The sequence below is a fragment of the Dermacentor variabilis genome, chromosome 9 (assembly GCF_050947875.1).
Source record: "Dermacentor variabilis isolate Ectoservices chromosome 9, ASM5094787v1, whole genome shotgun sequence".
In the NCBI taxonomy this organism is placed as follows: domain Eukaryota; kingdom Metazoa; phylum Arthropoda; class Arachnida; order Ixodida; family Ixodidae; genus Dermacentor; species Dermacentor variabilis.
The window spans coordinates 41,951,855-41,975,587 of NC_134576.1; the positions used below are offsets into that span (position 1 = coordinate 41,951,855).

Sequence of the window (23,733 nt, forward strand, 5' to 3'; positions counted from 1 at the left end):
AGGGACGCTTCCTTGTGGCACTCCAGAAGTAACGTTAGATTTGGGAGAATTGAAGACATTAACAGAGCTAAAGTGCTCACTATTACACAAAGTTACGTAGCCATGACAATGTACAGAAGTGTCATTTTAACGCAGATAATTTCGATATGAGGCGGCAATGTGCAACGCGATCAATCGCTTTGAAAAGTCGAGGAATAAGCAGTCGGTCTATAAGTAGTGATTCATGTTAAGGACGATATCTCTTGTAAATTCGAGTAACCGCGTCTCGCACAAGAAGCCTTTTCTGAAAGCGTGTTGATTGCGGAAAAAGAAACTGTTAGATTCGAGATAGGTATAAATATGCGGAGCAATGACATGTTTGAGCAGTTTGCAGCAAATGCAGGTAAGCGAGATGGGCCTGTAATTTTCACTCCAGTTTTTACTTCCATGTTTCGTAAATTGCTACAACCTTTTCTGCCTTCCATTAGGAAGGAAGCATACCAGACATTACGGACTCCCTGAATATATGAACCCCCGAAGGGACTTCTGCGTCAGCTCACGGCCCAAAGGGCCTTAGTGCAGCACGCTAGTGAGGTAGCTAGGCTCAGTGGAGCCCTGGCATAGGGGCCCACCCTTGCCGGAAGAGGCTCCAAGTCGCCGGCGCCCAAGACGACCGAGACCTCGAGACGCTAAATCCTTGAAGGAACCAAATAAAGTTTCTCTCTCTCTCTCTCTCTCTCTCTCTCTCTGCGTCAGCAGGCGGTTTGTCGCGACACCACGTACCCGAGTACACGAGGGTTGGACCCTCCCTCGTTTAACCGCGCGCGGCTTAGACGTGTTCGGCGAAAAGGGGATCCTGGGGGCTGAGCCGATGCTCCTTGTTAGGACCTTTAAGGCCCCTCGGCGGAGGCAACACACTCCTTTGGCCTCGACTCCACGCAGACTGCACCCCCGGGCTGACCCACCCGGGTTAAAGCGGTAGTTGCCTTTCCTGTTTCTCTCCCTCTAAGCCTTCGTATTTCTCTCACTTTCCATCTTTCGTGTCTTCTTTTCACTTCTTATTACGTCCATATTTCCTGGCGGCAAGGGTTAACCGTGTTTAGTATATCCAGCCTTCGGTATATATATATATATATATATATATACACTATAAAGGAGATTTATTGGGGTTCGTAGCGACGCTGGTTCTAGGATGCACCGAGCAGTTCCCGAGCTCGAGCCTCTGCCGCGCGCTTGATGCTGCTGATGCTGCTGACTCTGTCCGCACGTTGGTTATCTTCCTTACAATGGCCCCGCGGAAACAAAGGAGCCATCCTGGCGACTTAGTTTTCTATAAGGACGGTAGAATGGTGATACGGCTTGAGAAGCTGAACGTGAACGACTTCGCGGTTACGACGTCGCATGTCGGACGGCGGCGTTAGCGGCTCAACCAGGTAATTAACGGGTGATGTTCTCTCAAGAACGCGGTATAGCCCGTCGTACTCCGGAAGGAGTTTTGAAGCGAGCCCAGGCGTGCGGTGTGGCACTAACAACTAGGCGAGAGCGCCCGGGAGAAAAGTGGGAGTCGAGTTCTGGGCATCGTGAACGGCTTTTTGACGGTTGTGGTCGTCCGAGGTGAATCGGCGGGCCAGCTGGCGGCATTCCTCGGCGTGTCTGGCGGCTTCCGCGATCGGCAGGCATTCGGATGGGTCCGGCCAGTAGGGCAGAATGGTGTCAACTGTGTGCGAAGGATGACGGCCGTAAAGAAGGTAAATGGGCGAGAATCCCATAGTGGCCGGAGTCGCGGTGTTGTAGGCGTAGGTGACAAATGGAAGAACTAGGTCCCAATTAGAGTGATCAGGTGAGACATACATGGCGAGCATGTCACCAAGAGTTCGTTTAAAGCGTTCCGTGGTGCCGTTAGTCTGTGGGTGATAAGCAGTGCATTTACGATGAACAATAGCGCATCCAGCAAGCAGTTGTTCGATGACTTCAGATAAGAAGGCGCGGCCTCTGTCGCTTAAAAGTTCACGTGGACCTCCATGACGAAGGAGAAAACGGCGAACTATGAAACTGGCGACCTCCTGCGCTGTAGCATTTGGTAGAGCAGCAGTCTCAGCATAACGGGTTAATTGGTCTACCGCAACGATTATCCACCTGTTGCCGACAGGAGTCAACCGAAGTGGCCCGTAGAGATCTATGCCCACGCGATCAAAGGGTTGGGATGGGCATTGTAAAGGCTGGAGTTCACCGGCGGAGTTGTGCGGTGGCGCTTCGCGGCGTTGGCACTCATGACAAGAGCGGACGAACTTTTGAACGAAATTGTACATTCCCCGCCAGTAATAGCGGTGTCGAAGTCTTTCGTAGGTCTTGAAGACTCCTGCGTGGCCACACTGAGGGTCGACGTAGAACGAGGGGCAGAGCTCTGATCGCAAGATTCTCGGAATGACGAGTAACCAGGTGCGTCCCTCTGGGGCATAGTTGCGTCGATATAGTAGCTGGTCTCGAATCCCAAAATGAGGAACTTGACGCCGAAGCGTACGTGACGCCGGAGCTTTCGACGTATCCGAGAGAAGGCCGAGCAGAGATGCAGTCCAGGGATTATTACGCTGTGCAGCAGCGATAGTGTCAACGTCCAGAGAGGATAATGTGCACTCGCAGTAAGAGTCGTGACTGGGCTTCAGGGGAAGCGGCGATCGGGATAGCGCGTCAGCGTCGGACTGCTTTCGCCCGGAACGGTAAACCATGCGGATGTCATATTTATTGATTCGCAATGCCCAGCGGGCAAGGCGGCCCGATGGATCTTTGAGCGTCGACAGCCAACATAGTGCGTGGTGGTCGGTCACTACGTCAAACGATCGGCCGTATAAATATGGGCGAAACTTGCCAAGCGCCCATACAATGGCCAAACACTCCTTTTCTGTAACGCTGCAATTGGTCTCCACCTTGGTTAACGTGGGACTCGCGTATGCGAAGACGTATTCTGTGTGGCCAGCTTGACGGTGTGCCAACACAGCGCCAAGGCCTACACAGCTTGCATCAATATAGATTTCGGTTGGCGCTTGAGGGTCAAAATGGCGAAGGATGGTAGGCGTCGTGAGAAGACGGCGCAAGGTTGTGAAGGCGTCGTCACACGCTGGAGGCCACGATGAGAGATCTCTAGCGCCACCAAGGAGCTGCGTGAGAGGCGATATAAATGACGCAAAGTTTCGAACGAATCGCCGGAAGTAAGAGCAGAGGCCGATAAAACTGCGTAGCTCTTTCACAGTGGTAGGTTTTGGGAACGCAGTAACAGCACGTAGCTTCTCGGGATCCGGGCGAATGCCCTCTTTTGACACGACATGGCTTAAAATTGTGAGCTGACGAACAGCAAATCGACATTTCTTCAGGTTAAGTTGCAACCCGGCGTTGGTCAAGCAAGTGAGTACGTGCTGGAGGTGGAGCAGGTGCGTTGCAAAATCAGGGACGAACACCACAATGTCGTCAAGATTGCAAAGACATTTTCCATTTGAGGCCACGCAGAACATCATCCATCATTCTTTCGAACGTAGCAGGTGCATTGCAACGTCCGAAAGGCATGACTGTGAATTCATACAAGCCGTCTGGCGCAACAAAGACAGTTTTTGGGCGATCGTTCTCTGCCATTGGAACCTGCCAGTAGCCTGATCGCAAATCCAGCGAAGAAAAGAACTCGGCTCCCTGCAAACAATCCTGAGCATCATCGATGCGTAGTAATGGGTAGACGTCCTTCAGCGTGATCTTGTTCAAGCGTCGAAAATCAACACAGAAGCGGATGGAACCGTCTTTTTTTGTGACGAGGACCACGGGAGAGGCCCATGGGCTTTGGGAAGGTTGAATGACGCCTCGACGGAGCATGTCATCGACCTGGTCTGCAATGACGCGACGTTCCGTAGCGGATACGCGATATGGTCTTTGTCGCAGCGGTGAGTGAGAGCCAGTGTCGATGTATTGCTCGAACGTCGATGCACGGCAAAGAGATGTTTGCGCAACGTCGAAAGAACGGCGGAAGTGCTGAAGGATTGCGAGAAGTTGATATCACTGCGAATGCGTCAGATCTTCGGCGATGAATGGGCTGAACACACCAGTCCATATTGAGTCGCGTACGGAGAGGGCACTCAGTTCATGGACGGCAGTAGAAGGCACTTCGTCGAGGACGGAGACAATCCGTGTTTAATCGACTGACTCGACGTAACCAAGGCATTCGTGGCGGAGCAGTGATAGCGGCGATGAAAGATGATTGTAAATGGGCATCTTGCTAACACCGGCGGCAAAATCAAGAGCTGCAAAGGGCAAAGGAAGCGCTTTTCGAATAACGAAGTGATTAGAGGGCATGAAATGGACCGTCCCGTCGGATATGGTACTACAGAAGACTGGTACGAATGCTGAAGAGCACGGGGGAATACAGGTGTCTTCTTTCACGACAATTTTAGCGGCAGGATGAGCATCGACGGAGGCCATGTCACCAAGCCCGAAAAGTTCAATTTCAGCCTGAGCGCAATTGATGATGGCATTGTGGCGTAAGAGAGAATCCCATCCTATAATAACGGCGTGGGAGCACGGTGAAAGAACTATGAATTCAATCGTGTACAAAACGTCCTGTATGGTCACACGGGCAGTACAAGCGACAATCCAGGCAGTGACGTCGTCACTTTACGAAGCGAACGGCAAAATCTGGCATCCATAACTGAAATAGCGGCACCGGTATCGACGAGGGCGACTGTGGCGACATTTTCGATAAGCAAATCAATGACATTGGCAGGTAAAGGAGGAGGACTTCGGCATGTCGACACTTGCGCAGTTCTTGCCTCAGGAACTGCGTCGTCTAGTTTCCCTCTTCGTTAGCGATGGGTCGTCGACGCATAGCGGAAAGCGATCGGCAACGTGGAGAGGGTGATCGGAGGCGGTCGAAGCGAGAACGGCGATCAGTCTGGGAGCGAGCTGGTGATGGGCCAAAGGGTCCGTAACGCGCATTTGAATCAGGCGGCACATAGTGCGCTCGGCGATCGTCATCGAACACCTGCGATCGGCGGCGGCAGAACCTTGCGACATGACCGGGATACCTACATACGAAGCATATAGGGCGATTGTCCGGCGTACGCCACGGGTTAGCGATGGCAGTGTTGGTCCAGGGGACGGGAGGGGGAGGGCGTTGCACAGGCTGCTGGAAGCGACGCACGGGCACAGTGCGAGGGGCCATTGCAGCAACCGTAGCATAAGTGACTGGTGTAGTCACGACATCCTGCTGGTGAACAGCCGGCAGCGCTTCCGCGACCTATTCATGGATCAGGTTACGGAGATGAGACGGCAAAGTGCTGGCAGACTCCTGAGTAACGGACACCAAAGATAGCTGTCGTGCGACTTCTTCGCGGACAAAATCCTTGATTTGGGTTATAAAGGAGGCTTGTTCTTGGCCGGTGGTCAGGCTGCAGAGTGGCGCCGCATTCGGTGTGGGATGTCGCCTTGTCAGAGCTCGCTGCTTACGTAATTCGTCATAGCTCTGACACAAGCTGATGACGTCGCCAACAGTGCGCGGGTCCTTGGCCAGAAGCATCTGGAACGCGTCATCATCGATTCCCTTCATGACGTGCTTGATCTTTTTCGTTTCCATCATGGCAACGTTCACGCGCCTGCACAAATCTAGAACGTCTTCTATATAGCTGGTGAATGTCTCACCCGTGTCCTGTGCGCGTGTACGCAAACGCTGCTCGGCTCGGCGTTTCCTGACGGCGCGTCGGTCAAATACTTCGGTAATCGACGTCTTGAACGCCGACCACGTTCGGATATCCCTCTCGTGATTTCTGAACCAGAGACTGGCCACGCCCGCAAGGTAGAATGATACGTAAACCAGTTTGTCCGAGTCATTCCATTTGTTGTGAACGCTGACCCGTTCGTAGAACGACAGCCACTCTTCAACGTCGTTGTCCTCGGTTCCGCTGAAGATGGGAGGCTCACGCTGGCGAACGGTGCCAGCGCAAGGGACGGGTGGCGATGGAAGAGTCTGCTGGTCGGCGTCCGGCATGGCGGAGGGTAGCGTCCGAGAACGGAGTTCCAGGATGGTAGAACGGAACGTTACCCAGCACGGCTTCACCACTTATAAAGGAGATTTATTGGGGTTCGTAGCGACCGCCGGTTCTAGCATGCACCGAGCAGTTCCCGAGCTCGAGCCTCTGCCGGGCGCCTGATGCTGCCGATGCTGCTGACTCTGTCCGCACGCTGGTTATCTACCTTACAATATATATATATATATATATATATATATATATATATATATATATATTACGTTATAGCGGCGATGCTTGGCTGGCGTCTGCAGGTATTCTTTCAACTTAGTAGCGTCCCCTTGTTGGGCTCGGTGTTGGGTGGCCACCATTGCCGCCAAAATTCCACGGATTAGATGGCAAACATTTTTCCCCCTCTTCAAGATCGCCCTCCACTAAGAGGGCGCATCGAAGCAACTTTCCAGTTCTTTCTCAAGCTAAACGAAGACACATTTCCAAAATACCATGTTCTTCGCAGTGAAGGCAACACAACTGTAAGAAAATTGTAACCTTTCCTAGTATCTAAATGCCTAGAAAATAAGACTGGACTTACTACAAAGCCTCAAAAATGGCTAGTGGAGATCTCCTCCTCGAGTTGGCCAAGAAAGATCAACTAGAAAAGTTCGCTGAACTCACCAGTATCGGTGACATTAAAGTGACAATCTCTCCAAATCCCTCGCTCAATACGAGCAGGGAAGTTATATCAGAACAAGACTTCCTAAACCTCAGTGACGAAGAGCTCCTTGAAGGATCTCAGGAGCGAAACTTAATTAATCTAGGAAGGATCACACTACGGACAAAATGACCAACAGATCCCCACAAAACATGTGATATTGACATTTGGAACCAGCACTGTACCCAGTTCCCTTGACGCAGGATACTTGAAAATCAACGTCAGACCGTACATACCGAACCCGAGGCGTAGCTTCAAGTGCCAGAGGTTCGGAAATGCATCACAATTGTGCAAATGCAAAGAGACATGCGCGAAGTGTAGTGTCAATGACCATCCATCTGATAACTGCAATGCTCCCGCACAATGTGTCCTTTGCAAGGGCGATCATCCAGCTTACTCACGGAGCTGCCCTTGCTGAAAAAGAGAAAAAAATAATAATCGAAATCACTGTAAAAAAAGATTTCTTTCTGTGAAGCGAGGAAAAGGTTAGGGCACTTACCTCAAGTGAGCTATGCCAGTGTGACGCGCCAGGGAGCAGCGGCACACCGGTTTCAGGAGTCTGCAGTGTCCACGTCCGTTATCCTTGAAGTAACTGCATCCGCCCCCTTGGTGGCGGCAGCCAGTGCTGCTGCATCATCATCAAAGACCGGACTGCTGTAGGGCCGAAAGTTGGACCGAACTCCACGGCCCGAGACGCACGTGTTGGCGCCTGGCTCTCGATCATATTGCGCCTCTAAGAAGGCGATGGAGGTCGACCCGAAAACCCGGCGTCATTGACGCCGAAAGACCCTCACTCCGTGGAGCGCGCCAAGGAGGACAAACTTCTTGCAACTGCGCCGAGAAAGGGACAGATAACCTGAACGGTTAGCGTCTTTAATGAGATTAATCAACTTTCTAACAGATGTCACATACGACTTGCAAGCTCATACACATAAGTAATTTTTTTTCAATTCCCATTAAATGGCTTTCATCATTGATTGGAATTGCAGAGGCCTAATGCACAATCTAGGTGACATCAAAGACATTATAGATAAGTTATCGCCACTGACATTGTGCCTTCAGGAAATGATTTAGGCCCTCAAAATACACATTTTCTTAAAGGTTTTGCCGTCGTACGAAAGGACCGCGAACGCTCCAGCCATCTATCAGGAGGTGTTGCTATTGTTGTTCATGGCGGAATCCCCACACAGAGCGTTTTATTAAACACTCCGTATGAGGCTGTAGCTGTCACCATTTTATCCTTTAAGACTGTCACCATCTGTTCATTGTACATTCCTCCCCATACCAATACCGTACTCGAGACCTGGACCTAGTTTGAGATTTTATTGCTCATTGCACTCTTTGGGGCAGCGATAAAACTAACCATAGAGGGCAGCTTATCAAAGATCTTGTTTTATTAAATATCATTTGTATCTTAAATTCAGGTGCGCGAACGTATTTCTCACCTACATCACGGAATTTTAGTTGCCTGGAATTAGCCTTATGCTCACCATGTGTTTTACTGATATTAAATGGGAATTCCTGAACACTTCATATGGCAGCGATTATCTACCTGCTGTAATCAACCTCACATCAACCCTACCCATTATATCCTATGAACCGCACCGTTGGAAATTACAAATGGCAGACTGGTCAGTTCTCACAGAAAGTGCCAGGCTGGAGGAGATCAATTTGACAGACTTCACCATTAACGAAATTAATGAAAAATTTACTAACTCTATAATTGTCGCAACTGAAAAAGCTATTCTTCAATCTTCTGGTATTGTTCGGAAAGAACTGAATCTGTGGTGGACACATGAATGCACTGAAACAAAAAAGCAGCAAAATAAGGCCTAGGGAATCTTACGTACATACCCAATACATGCCTTTATGAATTTCAAACAAGCCAAAGCGGAAGCACGATATATCCGGAGAAAGGCCGAAAAATTGTCTTGGCAGAAATACATATCTACAATTAATAGCACCATCACATCCAAAAGGATGTGGGAACAGGTCAGGAACTTTAGGGGGGTCTACTCATCATACACGATGCCTATACTTACACCTTCAAGCACTAGGACAACACTACAAGAACAAGCGAATATACTTCGGGAACATTTCTATAACTCCTCTAGTTCGGCAACCTATTCAGACATGTTCTCAAGATACAAAACTGTCAGCAGAAAAGGAGAAATTACCAAATGCTTGTACATCAAAGGAACAATACAATGCTCCATTCACTTTACAGGAATTTAACAGGGTACTATGTGCTGGCAAAAGAAAACTGCAGTAAGTCCTGACCGTATCCATTATTCCATGCTTGCACACCTGTAATAAGCATCCGTAGACGCTCTCCTTAAATTTTTCAACAAAGTATTTGAATCTGGAATCATGCCAAAAGAGTGCAAAAACGCAATAATTGTGCCGTTTTCACAAACAGGTAAATCCCCCACATCCCCAAGCAGTTTTCGACCCATTGCCCCCACGAGCTCTTTGACTAATTGTATGAAAGTGCCGTAAATGTGAGATTAACATTCATTCTTGACATACGGAACTTAGTTGATTTTCATCAGTGCGAGGATAAAAAAGGGTGCTCAACGACTAACCACCTTGTCCGACTTGAACACGAAATACGTGAAGCATTCTTACACAAACAGCACTGTCTGGCAGTGTTCTTCGATATAGAAAACGCGTATGACACCACTTGGAGATTTGGATTCTTACGTGACCTCACTGCTTTAGGAAACCGAGGCAAAATGCTGTCACGCTGATTTTATGTCCAACAGAACATTCCAAACCTGTCTAGGCACTGTGCTCTCGCGCATATTCATTCAAGAAAACGGCGAGCCACAAGGTTGCATACTTAGCACAACACTCTTCATAGTGGAAACGAACTCTATTAACAAACTCATTCTCCCCACCCCCTCTTTTATGCACTCCATATATACGTCAATAATCTGCAGATAGCGTGCCGCGCCTCAAACTTACCAACATGTGAAAAGCAGCTCCAGATCACAATAAAAAAACTAATAGAATGGGCTGAGCAAAATGGCTCCCGCTTCTCCACTGAAACAACTGTTACAGTGCTATTCTCGCAGAAACGAGGATTGTACTTAGACACGGTTTTGAAATTGAATAATGTCGCGCTGCTGGTAAAACAAGAATATAAATTCTTGTGAGTAATCTTTGACAAAATCTAAACTTCCTAGCCCACATCAAAACTCTAAAGGTTAATGAAAATAAAGCGTTGAATGTTCTAAAAGTTTTATCTCATAAGCACTGGAGCTCCGACCGAAAGTGTCTTTTACGTATTTACCGGTCTCTTGTGCGCAGCCTTTTAGACTACGGCTCCGTGGCTTACGGCTCATCCAGGCAGTCCTGCATCCACTGACTTGATCCAGTGCATAACCTTGGACTGAGACTAGCAAGTGGTGCCTATAGAACATCACCTGTTCCAAGTTTATACGTTGAGTTTAATGAACCCTCCTTACAGCAACACAGAGAGTTACTCACTTTTTCCTACGTACTCAGTCATTACCGCAACACATATGCTACAGCATCCTCACACAATGCAACTCACGCTTACAATATAAAAATAAACGGAAGATGATTAGGCCGCTTGCTCTGCGGTATGAGGAATATTGTCGTTATTATGACATTCCTCATGAAGTCCTCCAGATCGCCAAAAAACCACAATGCTTGCCCCCGTGGTACAATTTCACACAGTTATGTGACTGGACATTAACACATCTAAAGAAAAGAGACACCCCACACAAACACATTATACAAGAATTCCGTGCTCTTCAGGACGAATATCAAAATAGCACGAAATATTAAACTGATGGCTCTAAAACAAAACACGTGGGCGTGGGGGCCATACCGGAATATTGGGTTACAATTATTTGATTACCGAAACATGCCTCTGTTCTCACGGCTGAAGTTTACGCTGTATGGGTGTAGTTAAAAAGATTAGCACTGGCAAACACAATAATGCCGTCGTATACACTGATTCCTTAAGTACACTAAAGGCTCTACATCTTAAATCTGAGTGTGAATCCCTGTTAGGGGACAAAGTAAACATGGTGGCCCTTAACAAATACGGGAGGTCAATTCGTTTCTGCTGGGTCCCAAGCCATGTTGGGATACCGGGTAATGAAGCAGCTGATAAATTTGCATCGATGGCATCGTACAAAGACAAAACAAAAGGAAAACTCCCATATAAAGATATTATCCGTGCGATTAGGGAAGCTTTAACGTCAAAGTGGCAACACGAATGGGACCGTTGTGCAGACAACAAGCTACATCTTACTAAACCCATACTTGGTGAGTGGAAGTCGTGTTATCACCAGGAGTGGCTCTTTGAAGTAATTTATGCCGACTACGCATTGGACACACACACATCAAGCAGAATTATTTACTTACGAAAGAAGACACCTACATGTAAGAAATACGAAGAACCACTAACACTTATGCATATATTACTTACATGTACGCATATTGAAACACACAGACGAAACATTTTGCAGAACTTTATCAACTACACATACTTTACGCCACTCTTTAATTTTATGAGATGATCCGCTAGTCCCATTACCCAACATGGGTAAATTTCTAGACGACACTGCATTTTTACATAAAATATAGATTATTAAACATGCGTTTTCTTCCTAAATTGGATTTCGAAACACCTCGTGTTTGGCGCAGAATAGCCTTAACCGCTTTTGCTCCACTAAACCACATTTAACTAACTAACCAACTGAATATATTCATGCGTGTATTCTATGCAGGCGACGACGACGATAGGCACATTAACCGACTTAGTCTAGTGGGCCAGTGAGATTCGGCGAGGATGAAGAAGACGTGTCTCTGTCCTGTTTGTTCTTGAATAACATCTCCCTGTCTTCTGTCCGCGCTGTACTGCGACACTGGCGGAGGTGCTGGGTACTGACCGCGCCTGATGCTCGGGAGTCCTTCCGGGAGCCGTTCCTCTAGCCCGGACGCGTTATCGCCAGTTACGACACCCGTGCGTCGCTTTAGTCGTCGACTGCTAGGCCTTGCCCCGGAGTTCTCCCCTTTTCATCCACCTCTCTCCAGGAGCTCCATACATCTCGCAATGGCCGAAACCACGCCACCGCAAGCACCCCAAGGCAGCCGGTTTTCCAGTCCACAAGTAATCGTTCTGCATCCTCTGGTTCCCAATCGCTATCGCGGTGCACTCTTCCAAGACATTAAAGACTGGCTTGACAAGTATGAACGCGTCGCAATGATTAACCAGTGGACTGAGCAGCAAAAGCTCTCCCAGTCTATTTCGCCCTTGACGACAGTGGCCGTACTTGACACGAGAACTGCGAAGCTAACCTAACGACAAGGAACGACTTTCGTGAGAAAATCACGGGTACTTTTGCGAGTGCCGACCGACGCGACAGCGCCCAGCAGATGATGGAGCTACGGGTACAACAACCTAATGAGTCGGTTACAATGTTCGCTAAGGACATGGGTCACCTCTTTCGAAGAGCCGGCCCGAACATGACTGAAGAAAGAATGTTGCGCTACCTCATGCGAGGTGTAAAAGATCACTTGTTCGCGGGGCTTGTGCGGAATTCACCAGTCACTGTCGCTGGCTTTATCAAGGAGGCTACGGCTATTGAACGGGCCCTTCGTCAGAGATGCTGGCAGTACGATTTACTGTCCCTCAGCACCACAATAAATGCCGCCACACTGACTGGCGAGTATCAGGACCCCTTGCGTGAATTTATCAGAGAACTCGTAACAGAGGAAAGCCAACAGATTCTGACACCGGCAGTGCATAGACCCGTGGCGTCAATCGCCGGAGTGGTGCGCGACAAAATCATGCAGGCGTTCCGTCAGCTGACCTTCAATATCACCAGCGTCCCATGACTAACGCTACCACTGTCCGATGCCCACCACCCGTTACAACGACACCGCCGTGCCACCAGCCTCCGACAGTCGCTCCTTGGTCGCCTCCGCAAGAGCAGGCCTCGAGGTGAGCACCCGTTATGCCGCTGCAGTCATACCATCAGCCGCCATTCACCGCGCCTTGGTCAACGCCGCAAAACGACATTACGGGACGGCCGCAATTCCAGAGAACCGACGTATGACGCACCGTCAATAGGCGCCCACTCTGTTTTCACTGTGGAGGCGCCGGCCATATTTCGCGTCATTGCTGACATCGAGACACGACGTTTTCACCTCTTCGTCCGTGGTCCTATGGTCGACGTGCAAATGACGACTCTATGCTACGCTGCGACGACACTGCATTTCAGGGACCTCCAATAGCATAACGAATGACGAATCCATGCCCCATGATCGGTCCGATTTCGGCCGTCAGTTGCGCTCTCCAACCCTTACACGTCAGATGCCTTCCCCTACTGGACATACTTTTGCTGACCGCCGAGGACGAAGACCACCCAGCCCACGCCGGGGAAACTGAAGGCGGCGACCTCTGGGGGTAAGGTTACAGGCCCGCCGCAAGACAATGAAAAGCCCCCCATAGTCTCGCCACAGAACGACGTGAAGCTGATAAACGCCGACACCGAAGAAAATGTGAGTACCGACGTTTCCGTGGATGGCTGCCGTTGACAACGTTAGTCGACACTTCCGTATAATGAGTCAGGAACTCGTCTTCCGCCTGAAGGAAGTAAAGACACCATGACGGGACCTCACATAAGAACGGCAGGTGGGCAATTACTGATGCCTACTGGAAGATGTACTGCTAGAATTAACATCCGGGATTCTTCTTTCGTGGCCGCTTTCATCGTTCTTCCTGTGTGCTGTGAAGATTTCATTATTGGACTGGATTTCCTAAAAGAGTATGGTGCCGTAATTAACATCTCAGACTGCATGGTGACGTTTTACAAGAGCCCGGCTTTAGTCCATTGCTTATCGCCGCAACGCAACTCCTTTCGTCTAGCAGAAGACAACGTCGTCATCCCACCTCAATCACGTACCCTTGTTTCGGTAGCATGTGGCGCACGGTTTCATTGCGAGGGAGTTCCCGACCAAATAACCACGCTGTTGCTTACTCACGGTGTCTCGGTCGCACAAGGAATTGTAAATGTCACCGACGGGTGCACGAACTGGTTGCTATCTAATTTTAGCACAGAGCCCTGGTACCTTCCGAAGGGCACGGCTGTGGCTTATTTTGATGGTGTTGCGGATGTTCGCGGCTGCTGTTCACTACTCGAAGAGACGCCTACGCAAGACCCAGCTCCTGCACTTGACGTCAGCACTACTTTCTCGCAGCACGAACAAGAACGGCTTCTTCCGCTATTCTCCAAGTTCAACGACTGCTTTGAGTCCACGTCCACCGTCGCTCGGACGCCTCTAACGAAGCAACGAATAATTACAGAGGCTACGGCAAGACCAATTCACCAAAATCCTTATCGTGTGGCTCCAAGAGAACGTGAAGCTATACAACAAGTGAGAAAAATGCTGGAAGACGACGTGATCCCACCATCAACGAGTCCCTGGGCATCTCCTGTAGTTCTAGACGAGAAAAGAAGATGACAGCTTGCGTTTTTGTGTGGAAACCTAAATCGAGTGACAAAGAAAGACGTGTACCCGCTTTTTCATATAGACGATTCACTCGAGAGGCTTCGTCACGCACGTTACTTCTCTTCAATGGATTTAAAAAGCTGATATTGGCAAATCGATGTGGACCCGACAGGCCGTGAAAAAACTGTTTTTGTTACGCCAGATGGCCTGTACAAATTTAAAGTCTTGCCTTTCGGCTTGTGTTCTGCTCCTGCTACGTTCCAACGCCTCATGGATACTGTGTTTTCGGGTCTGAAGTGGAAAACCTGCTTAGTGTACCTCGACGACGTCATCGTGTTCTCCACAACGTTTGAAGAACACCTCGAACGGCTTGAAGTGGTTCTGCAGTACATACGGTCCGCCGGCCTGACCCTGAAGGCGGAGAAGTGCCACTTTGGCTTTGTGGAACTACACATTCTTGGTCAAGTCGTCAACCACGCAGGTGTTCGCCCAGATCCTGAGAAAATCGCCGCCGTAGCACAGTTTCCCGTACCATCCGATAAAAAGGCTCTCAGGCGCTTTCTCGGCGTCTGTGCTTGCTACCGCACAGAGGCCGAGGAAGCGCCTGACAGCCTTTTTATCGAATGGCACGGGAAACTGCTACGGCGGCAATTTTCTCAGGATCCTGGCGAACCACTGCGTGGTTGACGACGTGACCAAGAAACTGTAGTTCCACAAAACCAAAGTGGCACTTCTCCGGCCTGAGGGTCAGGTCGGTGGATCACATGTACTTCGCTCGCAATGCTTCACCGTTAACTCACCTGATGAGAGACGACGTTGCTTTTGTATGGGGCGACGAAGAGCAAGGTGCATTCAACGACTTGCGGGAACGTCTCCAGATACCTCCAGTGCTTACCCACTTTGATGAGACCGCTCCTACATTGCTCCACACTGATGCCAGCAATGTTGGCTTAGAAGCTGTCTTTGTGCAGCGGCGGGACGGCACAGAAAGAGTGCTTGCCTATACAAATAGAACACTCACGCACAGAGGCTAATTACTCCAAAACTCAGAAAGAATGCCTTGCCGTAGTATGGGCGGGTATGAAATTTCGCCCATATTTGTATGGCCGCCACTACATAGTTATCTGCGACCACCATTCACTGTGTTGGTTGACAAACCTTAAAGATCCTTCGGGACGATTGGCGAGTTGGAGCTTACGGCTGCAAGAGTTTGGCATGACTGTCATATACAAGGCGGGGAAACGACATACGGATGCTGACTGCCTGTCTCGATCGCCGATAGAGTCGCCTGCTCCACCCTAACAAGACGACTCAGGCTTTCTTTGTGTTCTAGACACATTCGCCATCGCGCAACAACAACGGGTTGACCCTGAGTTGCTTTAACTGGTCATTTACTTAGAGGGCAGATCTGCGAAACCGCCTAGAGTTTTCGCAAGAGCACTGTTATCGTTTTGTCTGCGCGCCAAAGTTATGCACCAAAGAAACTTTTCTTTGACCGCGTCCCCCTATCTGCTCGTCATTCCTACAACTCTTCCTACGGAAGTACTTCATGCCTGTCACAACGAGGTGACTTCTGGTTACTTAGGATACACGAGAACGTTGGCCAGAGCGCAGCAGAGGTACAACTGGCCGAGACTTTCCGCCACCGGAAATCATCACGTTCGCATTTGCCTCGACTGCAAGAGGCACAAGTCACCTCCCTCGAAACCAGCCGGCCTCCTACCACCCGTCCAGGTTTCTCGAAGATCATTTGGTAAAATCGGAATGGATATATTGGGCCCATTTCCTACTTCTACTACTGCGAATCGCTTTCTCATCGTCGCAACCGACTATGTCACACGTTATCCTGAAACAAAGGCAATCCAGAGAAGCGCTGAAGCAAAGGTAATCCAGAGAAGCACAGCAGCCGAGGTGGCGTGCTTTTTCATTGAGCATGTTGAGTTGCGACACGACGCACCCACCGTCGTAATAACAGACCGCGGAACCACATTTACGGCTGCACATTTAGATCACGTCTTGATGCTAAGTGGAATGGCTCATCGGAAGTCAACCGCCTTCCATCCACAAACCAACAGATTAACAGAGCACCTAAACGAAACAATTGAAGGCATGCTCTCAATGTACGTGGATGTTGAACATAAAAATTGGGATGACGTCCTACCTTGTCCCACCTTTACATATAACACGGCGAAACAAGAGACGATGCGCATAACTCCGTTCACCCTTGTTCACGGACGGGATGTACGAACGATGTTGGATGCGATGCGTCCACACGACTTTGACGACACTAACATGAACGCCGATGTGTTTACGCAACGCGCAGAAGAGGCTTGGCAGGTGGCACGCTTTCGGATGTGGGAGCAGCAAGACTACCAGGCAGGGCGCTATGATCTTCAATGTAGAATAGTGACCTATAAATTCTCCGACAGACTGTCGGTTTGGACACCCATACGCAAACTAGGCTTCTCCGAGAAGATGTTAAGGCCATAGAGTTACTATACTGGCTCTAGAGGACAAGCTATCCATAGGGCCCATGCATTAAAATCGGCAACCGCAAGAGCGCCGCCATGTTGCTACGAGCCGAGGTTGCCAGCTCCTGAAACGCTTGCTAGACTTGGTGACAGTAGTCAGTTTTAATCCGGCAACCGTAGCAGCGTAGCGGCATGGCGTCTCGCTTGTAGCATAGAGAATGCTTGTAGTGTCATGATGTGTGAGTGCAGCCATGTGTTTGGGCTTTATAAGTTGGTTCTTCATTCTATGTTGCGGGACGGTGTGGGTGTAGTCCACGTTGGCCGTACAGGTGGCAGTTATGCAACCGAGGGATGATCCTGTTGAAGTTTCCGGCGGTATGCGGTTTTCAGCGGTCACGCCTGTTGCAGGAGTGTCACTCGACGAGGTTACGAGCTCGAAGTTGTGGTCAGATTCCGCGTTGGCGTTCCGTGATTCTCTTCGCACGAGTGCGGTATGTTGCAAAAGCCGCTTTCGCGATCTATCGTCGTGACGATAGATCGGGTTTTTTATTATTATAGGTACTCATCCAGCTGTAGGGCACATGTAACCGACAAACGGAAGTCTCAGGAGAGCACCTGAGATTATAATAAAGCAGGCGGCGCAGGAACTCCAGGGCACCCAAGGGACAGTGGGGGGATAAAAGCTCGAAGCAGAACGCTACGTAGGTTGGGGTGGCCGAGGCAGGTGTGTGCCAGGGAGTGTTCGCACGGACACCTGGCACGCGCAGCAGTGCCTCGCAAGGTCGAGATACTTTAAAAACACCTGCGCCCATGATCTTTCTTTTGCCTCGGTGCAGCGAGCACGATTAACGAGAATAATATGGAGGGCATCCGGTGCAGTCGCGGATGCGTCATGGCAAATGTAGGTCGCGTCGCCTGGCGTGTGTAGTAATATCAGAGTTGGTTGTATGAACTTTATGCATAATACACCTTGTTTACGGTACCTTAACGGAATGGGTCTAGAGGACGGTGTTGGTACATTTTTTCGTACCGCCCTAATCCTATACCCCCACTACAAACACACACACATACCCCCTTTTTTATGTATACATACAATTCCTTGCCATGGCGGATCATAGCCTCCTTTATTTTTGAAAAATAGAGGAGGCTATGGACGGATTTACCAGTTCAAGTTGTCAACTTATCAGTAACTGTCATAGGAATCACTGTAATAAACACAATTCTACGATCGGATTGTTTACCTTCATTTTTTGTTGTAACACTGAGGACTACATAGAAGTTTATTTTGTATATGTGAGAGAAGTATGTGGATATCACGAGCTTAAGCCAATGTGCGATACAGAGACAAAGCAGCTGCTACAACATGAACTGCATTGAGGGCCACACAACACATACGTAATTAAAGGTGCAAAATATAGGGGGAAGCTTCAAAATACACTCTGTAGCACTGCAAAGTATAACATGTATGTGTGCAGTAAATGTTCAAAAAAACAATGCATCAATGTCCCATTTTCCTTCAAGTTTATTATCAAGTTCAAGTTTACTGAAGTTTATTATGAGCATATGTACAACAGGAATCTACTGACACACCCGCAGTCAAGGTGGCTGTCCGAGGTGTGCTGGTTGCCTCAGTGCAATAAAAAGAAATTGGGTAAATGTCGACACAAGTGCCACTGCTTCTTGCCTCTGACCTGCACGTGCCTCCGCGGCATCTTTGTGCACAAGTGCGCTGGCGTGGGGAGGCATAGGAGTCATCCGAGAGAAAGAGTATCGTTTACATGGAGAAGTGGCTGTTCACATTGCCTGTCGCTTTCCCTCAAATGCTTCCTTGGCGACTAGGGTGACACACCCGCAGTCAAGGTGGCTGTTCGAGGTGTGCTGGCTGCCTAAACGAAAGAAAAAGAAAGAAATTAGATGAATGTCGATACCAGTGCTATTGCTTCTTGCCTCTTACCTGCATTTGCCTCTACGGCCTCTTGGCTTGCGGAGTCTGTTGAGGGAGCTGCTGTGGCTAGGCGTAGGCATTGTCTAAGCAAAAAGAAAAGGCCATTCAAATGGGGAATTATGGAAATAAATGCATTTGTTATGTCTGCTTCTTGCACTCTTCTTGCCTAAAAGTTTTCAGACATAGTGTCCAGTACACACCGGCACTTTCACTGCTTCTGCTTTTTACCTGCAGGTGTTGCTGCGAGATCCTTAGTATGGCAGCGTGCAGCATTGTAACACTTGGTGGAGGCATTTGAAGTGGTAGCCAACAATATAAAGAATCATCCTTGTCTGCATGAATGCTTTCAATTTCTAAATGGAGTGGTAACTATCACTATTAGTACAAGGCCCCCCACATCTATGCGGCAAGTGCCATAGCTCGAAACTGACTTTTTCCTTTAGTGTTTCACAAGGCGTCTGATATGTCCACATTAGATGTGATGTGTTTGTTTTTATTTAGCCCTGTGTGGAGAGAGCATCATTAAATTGTATTTTTATTTTTTCGTGTCTTGTTTGTTGGTTTATTTCTGAATTTATCAAGCAGCAGTCTCATGATGCTAAAGTGAGTTATGTAATGGCAATCAGCTTTCGTTTTGCAGAAAAACAACGCATTTCCTGACCCATTGTTTGAATCCCCTCACTCGCATAATTTTGCAGAGTATTCTACCTATATTGACTTGCTTGACCTCCACTAGAGAGTCTTGCATTTTCAAATACGACTCTTTCCTTAAAATCATTCGACACTTCTCATAATTTCAGTACCTTGGGCTTCTGATACTCTGCATTCACCATTTTTGCTTGTTTCTGACTAGAAATGTCTTCTTTAATTTAGAGCTTAAATTTTACCTTTGGAACACACGGAAGGGCTTGCCATTGCATATCTGCATAAAAGGAAAACATGTTTCATTAAACATTTGCCAAATCCAATTGAAGATTGTTGAATGCAGCTTGCAGTGTGATATGACTGAATGAGCCATAAAGGTAACTCATCTCACTTGGTAAATCAAGCACATATTAGTGTGATGTACAAGATACGTTACATTAACGTGGTGGGTTCTCTTGCTTACACAGCAAAATTATCGGTGCGCGAGAAAAAAATATTTTTGCATACCCCTTGTACACACTGATTTAAAGAAAATGAGCTGGAGCTGTCCACATGATCTACTTATTTTACCTGCGAGTATGGTCAACAAAAATGTGTCCCAGCTGCTTAGTGGTATTTGAGATTATGTCAGTATTGCATATGTGCCTGTTGTCTAAAATAATTGAATTTTGAAAATGCTCGCAGGGATCTGCAGTTTATGGATACATGTAAAAGACAGCATCAAGTGCAAGTGAACGGTCCCACAGGCCCGGAGTCGATCATGCAAATAGATTCGCTGCACAAATTTGTGACCAGAAAAGATATTCCACATGAAATGGCATGCAAGGCAGTGTTAAAAATATTGCACAGTTAATAAAACGCCTACGCGGTTAATATGTGGGTTGATGCACTCGTTATGCAAAACGTAGGTGAGGCGTGCAGACAGGACACAAGAGTAGAGTATTTACAAGCAAACAACACGAGCGCCGCCCACTTCTCTACTCTTGTGTCCTGTCTGTACGCCTCACCTCTGTTATGAATAATGAATCGTAACCAACTATCTCAACTTTCTGTCGTTCTAAGTCTAGATGCACTCGATTTCGTCCGCATTAGGCACTCGCCTCTTGATTACTTCGTGGCACAGAAATACTCGGCATCAGGCTGTTTTTCTGCTGTGGCCTTTGTAGAAGCATGATCGTTCAAAGTGCAACAATTAAACAGATTCTTTGAGTTGCTTGTGGCTTCGCCAGTACAATTCCGGTGCACTGGTCCGCCTGTCCAGCAATTTCCTACTGAAGGGAAACCTGCAAATAAAAACACCGCTCCGCATGTAGAAAAATGCTCCACTGTGACGCTTCTCAAATGATTGTGATGCACCACAAGAGCTGCCTACTCGCGTGATATTCTCAACAAGGAGATACATTCGTTTACTTACATGTGAACGTATATGCCAGAGCACTTCGGGGTTTCGGTGGCACATAAGGAATGAGCGTGCCATAGTGTGCGATGTCGACGCGCGATCGCATGTCAAACCTATACTGTACGAAACTACTAAGCATCCTAAAAACAGATTCGAAACCAAAATTCGCGTCATCTTTTATTGGATGAATGCGTACATCATGATTTACATAAGTCACGGACTTAGCGATTGCTTTCTGTAAACTTAATATTAACGCACCACCTTCATAAAGCCATCAGGTATCGTTTTTAGATGACAAAGCATAAGGTGACCTGAACTTGTTTTCAGCTCTTTCAATAGTAATTGCGCTGGCCACATTGACCAGTAGCAACAGGGCGGCGCCCTAGAGGTTCCCACTTTTCCGGCCCAGCTTTTCATCTAGAGTTGCTCTACTAACTCTATGGTTAAGGCGATACTTCGGACCACATCGTGTATTGCGCCGACTCAGTGACGTCACATAGGAGGTCGTTTCCGATAGTCCCAAATGTACGCTGCGCCGCATCCACCACCCTGAACTTGTGCACGTTGTCCGCATAAAGCCGTATGTGAGCGAATAACTATGCGAGAGACCCTTACTTCCGCAAGGACATTTCTGGTCTAGCATCGGGGTAATCCTCTCTTAGGAAAGGACAAATGATGCGTGTATTCTATGCAGACGACAACGACGACAGGGACATTAACGGACTTCGTCTAGTGGGTCAGTGAGATTCGGCGAGGACGGAGAACACGTGTCTCTGTCCTGTTCGTTTTTGAACAGGTTGTCCTGCTGTTCTTGAATAACGTCTCCCTGTCTTCTGTCCGCGTTGTACTGCGTCAATATGAACCAGGATGACGCTTGAAACAGAAGAGGTATTTTTTAATATCTTAGAATTTATTCCATCAATGCCATAAGAAGACATTTTATTTATTAGCGAAGCAATGCCCTCGACCGTGATGTTTATCGGTGCCATGCAGCCATAACCGAAATCAGGTACGAAGGCTACATTTGAGCTATCCTCTCTTGTGAATACGGATGTGAAAAAGGAATTGAAAACCTTTGCACACTCACTCTCAGGAAGAGCGATTGCGTCATCATCGTGTAATAGAATGCGGTTACTCTCTTCCCTATGGCTTATTGTTTTCCAAAGTGTTGTTGGATTGTTTTTGAGTAAATGTGGAAGGTCGTTAGAAAAGTGGTCATCCCTTGCTGTGCGTATACAGCTTGTCCCGCATAACTTGAGCCAAAGTTTTAAATATGAAAGGCACTCAGGACGCGAGTTGAACCGAATGCATAATGTTGGCACTGACCTAGAGTTACTCGGGCTATTTTTTTTATTTTCCCCTTAACTAACCGATTAGTTGTGCTTAATTAATAAACTATTTAAGTATTCGCTGCAGACGCCAAGTGTGATACGCAAAGTTGTAGAGTACCTTGAGAAACCTCTCAATAAATTGTTCCCAACACGATGTATCTCACGTGGTCCTTTTTTTCCGCGTTCCCGCGAAATATGAAAAAAATACCACGTGACGGAGCGCTTGCGCACTGTTCTTGCGCTGGTATCAAGCGGGCGATGGATGAAAAAGGTCGGCTGCTGCGAGGCTGGCCCGCCAGGACAGCATCCGTTTCCCGCCTGCAACCAAGTCGCCTTTCCCCAACGCCCAAACTTCCACAAAATTTTTTTCACGTAGTTACCAGTCGCGTTAACCTTCAGGCTGGCGCAGGTTGTCCCCCATTTAGCACTGCACGTGCTTTTTCTGGAAAACTTATCAGCGCAGCGTCAGGAGGATACGCTGCATTGACGACTTCCATCACAAATGGTGCCGACGAGACGAAGCATGTTGGAGGTTCATATAGACGAAGTCACTATTGCCGTTATTATCGACGCCTGTGCGCCCATCCATGTAGGGAATCCACATCAGCGTCAAGCTACAGTCAGAACGGTGAAGGAATGACACGATGAACTTTGACGTTCAGCATTAGTGGGACTTTCCATGCTCGTGCCTCTTACCGGCGCGCTAATTCTAAGAAGCGTATCGAGTTCACGCAAAATCTATACCTGTAGCATATATATATATATATATATATATATATATATATATATATATATATATATATATATATATATATATATATATATATATATATATATATGCGTATGCAGTGGAGCTGACCTTCTCGCAATGTCTGCCGTAATTTTTTTATAATTGCTGTGTTCCTCAAAAAAACATAGCGAAACACAATTCCTGGTCCTTCCGAATCGAAGAAGACGGTCTAATGACAACATTGCTGCGTGCGCTGGTATGAGGTGAGCAGTAGTTGAGCAAGGAGGGTCGCGAAGCGAATGCTCCGGCAAAGGTACTTGTCTTCGCCCCTTGTTTTCACATTACGTCGCCCTGATGAAGTTCATAAGTCTCCTTGTCGGAACATCGGATCCAGCGACACTTATTTTTTCAACTACTGCTCATAGCTTTGAGCCTATGTCTTCTTACAAACGTCTGTCTTGACTGGCAGGAGATGTGGGGCTTCAGTAAATGTCCATTCCCTTTCACCTAACAAAGCAAAAATTAGGCAAAACCTTTCTTGGCGAGATGACCATTTACGTTATTTCAATCATCATTCAAGATAAGTGAGTAAGCCATTTGCTGACGACGCATTCATTGTGGTTGGAAATGTTAACTGTTTTATTTATGTTATTTATTAGGCAGCATAAGTTGTCCTATTTGTTCGGGTACATACCCGGCGACCTAAGGCGTCTACTAGGTGAGACAGCAGCCTGCTCGACAAGGCAGTAGCCAGCGCCTACCTGGTGGCCTAAGGTAACACAACTTGGTGCAGTGATGCAATTTCGTAGTGCGGAAACGAAGAACGAACAGACGATGGGAAACAACATACACAAGCGCTAACTGCATGTCGTTTTCTTCTCCCTCGTGCTTTCTTTTCCCGCTACGAAGTTACAACACGGAATACCAACTAACCTTGCATTGGCTCAATGGGTAGAGCGGCGTAATGAAGACAGACAATGGATTGAAGTAGGCTAAGAACGCTAATTGCAATAAAATCACCCTATTTC

At 47.9% G+C, this 23,733-nt stretch overlaps 1 protein-coding gene across 1 annotated transcript in view; it reads left to right on the forward strand.

The window, feature by feature from the left end:
• LOC142558313 (uncharacterized) overlaps positions 1–23,733 on the forward strand; it is a 113,221-nt gene that overhangs the window by 5,990 nt on the left and 83,498 nt on the right. The window lies entirely within an intron of this gene.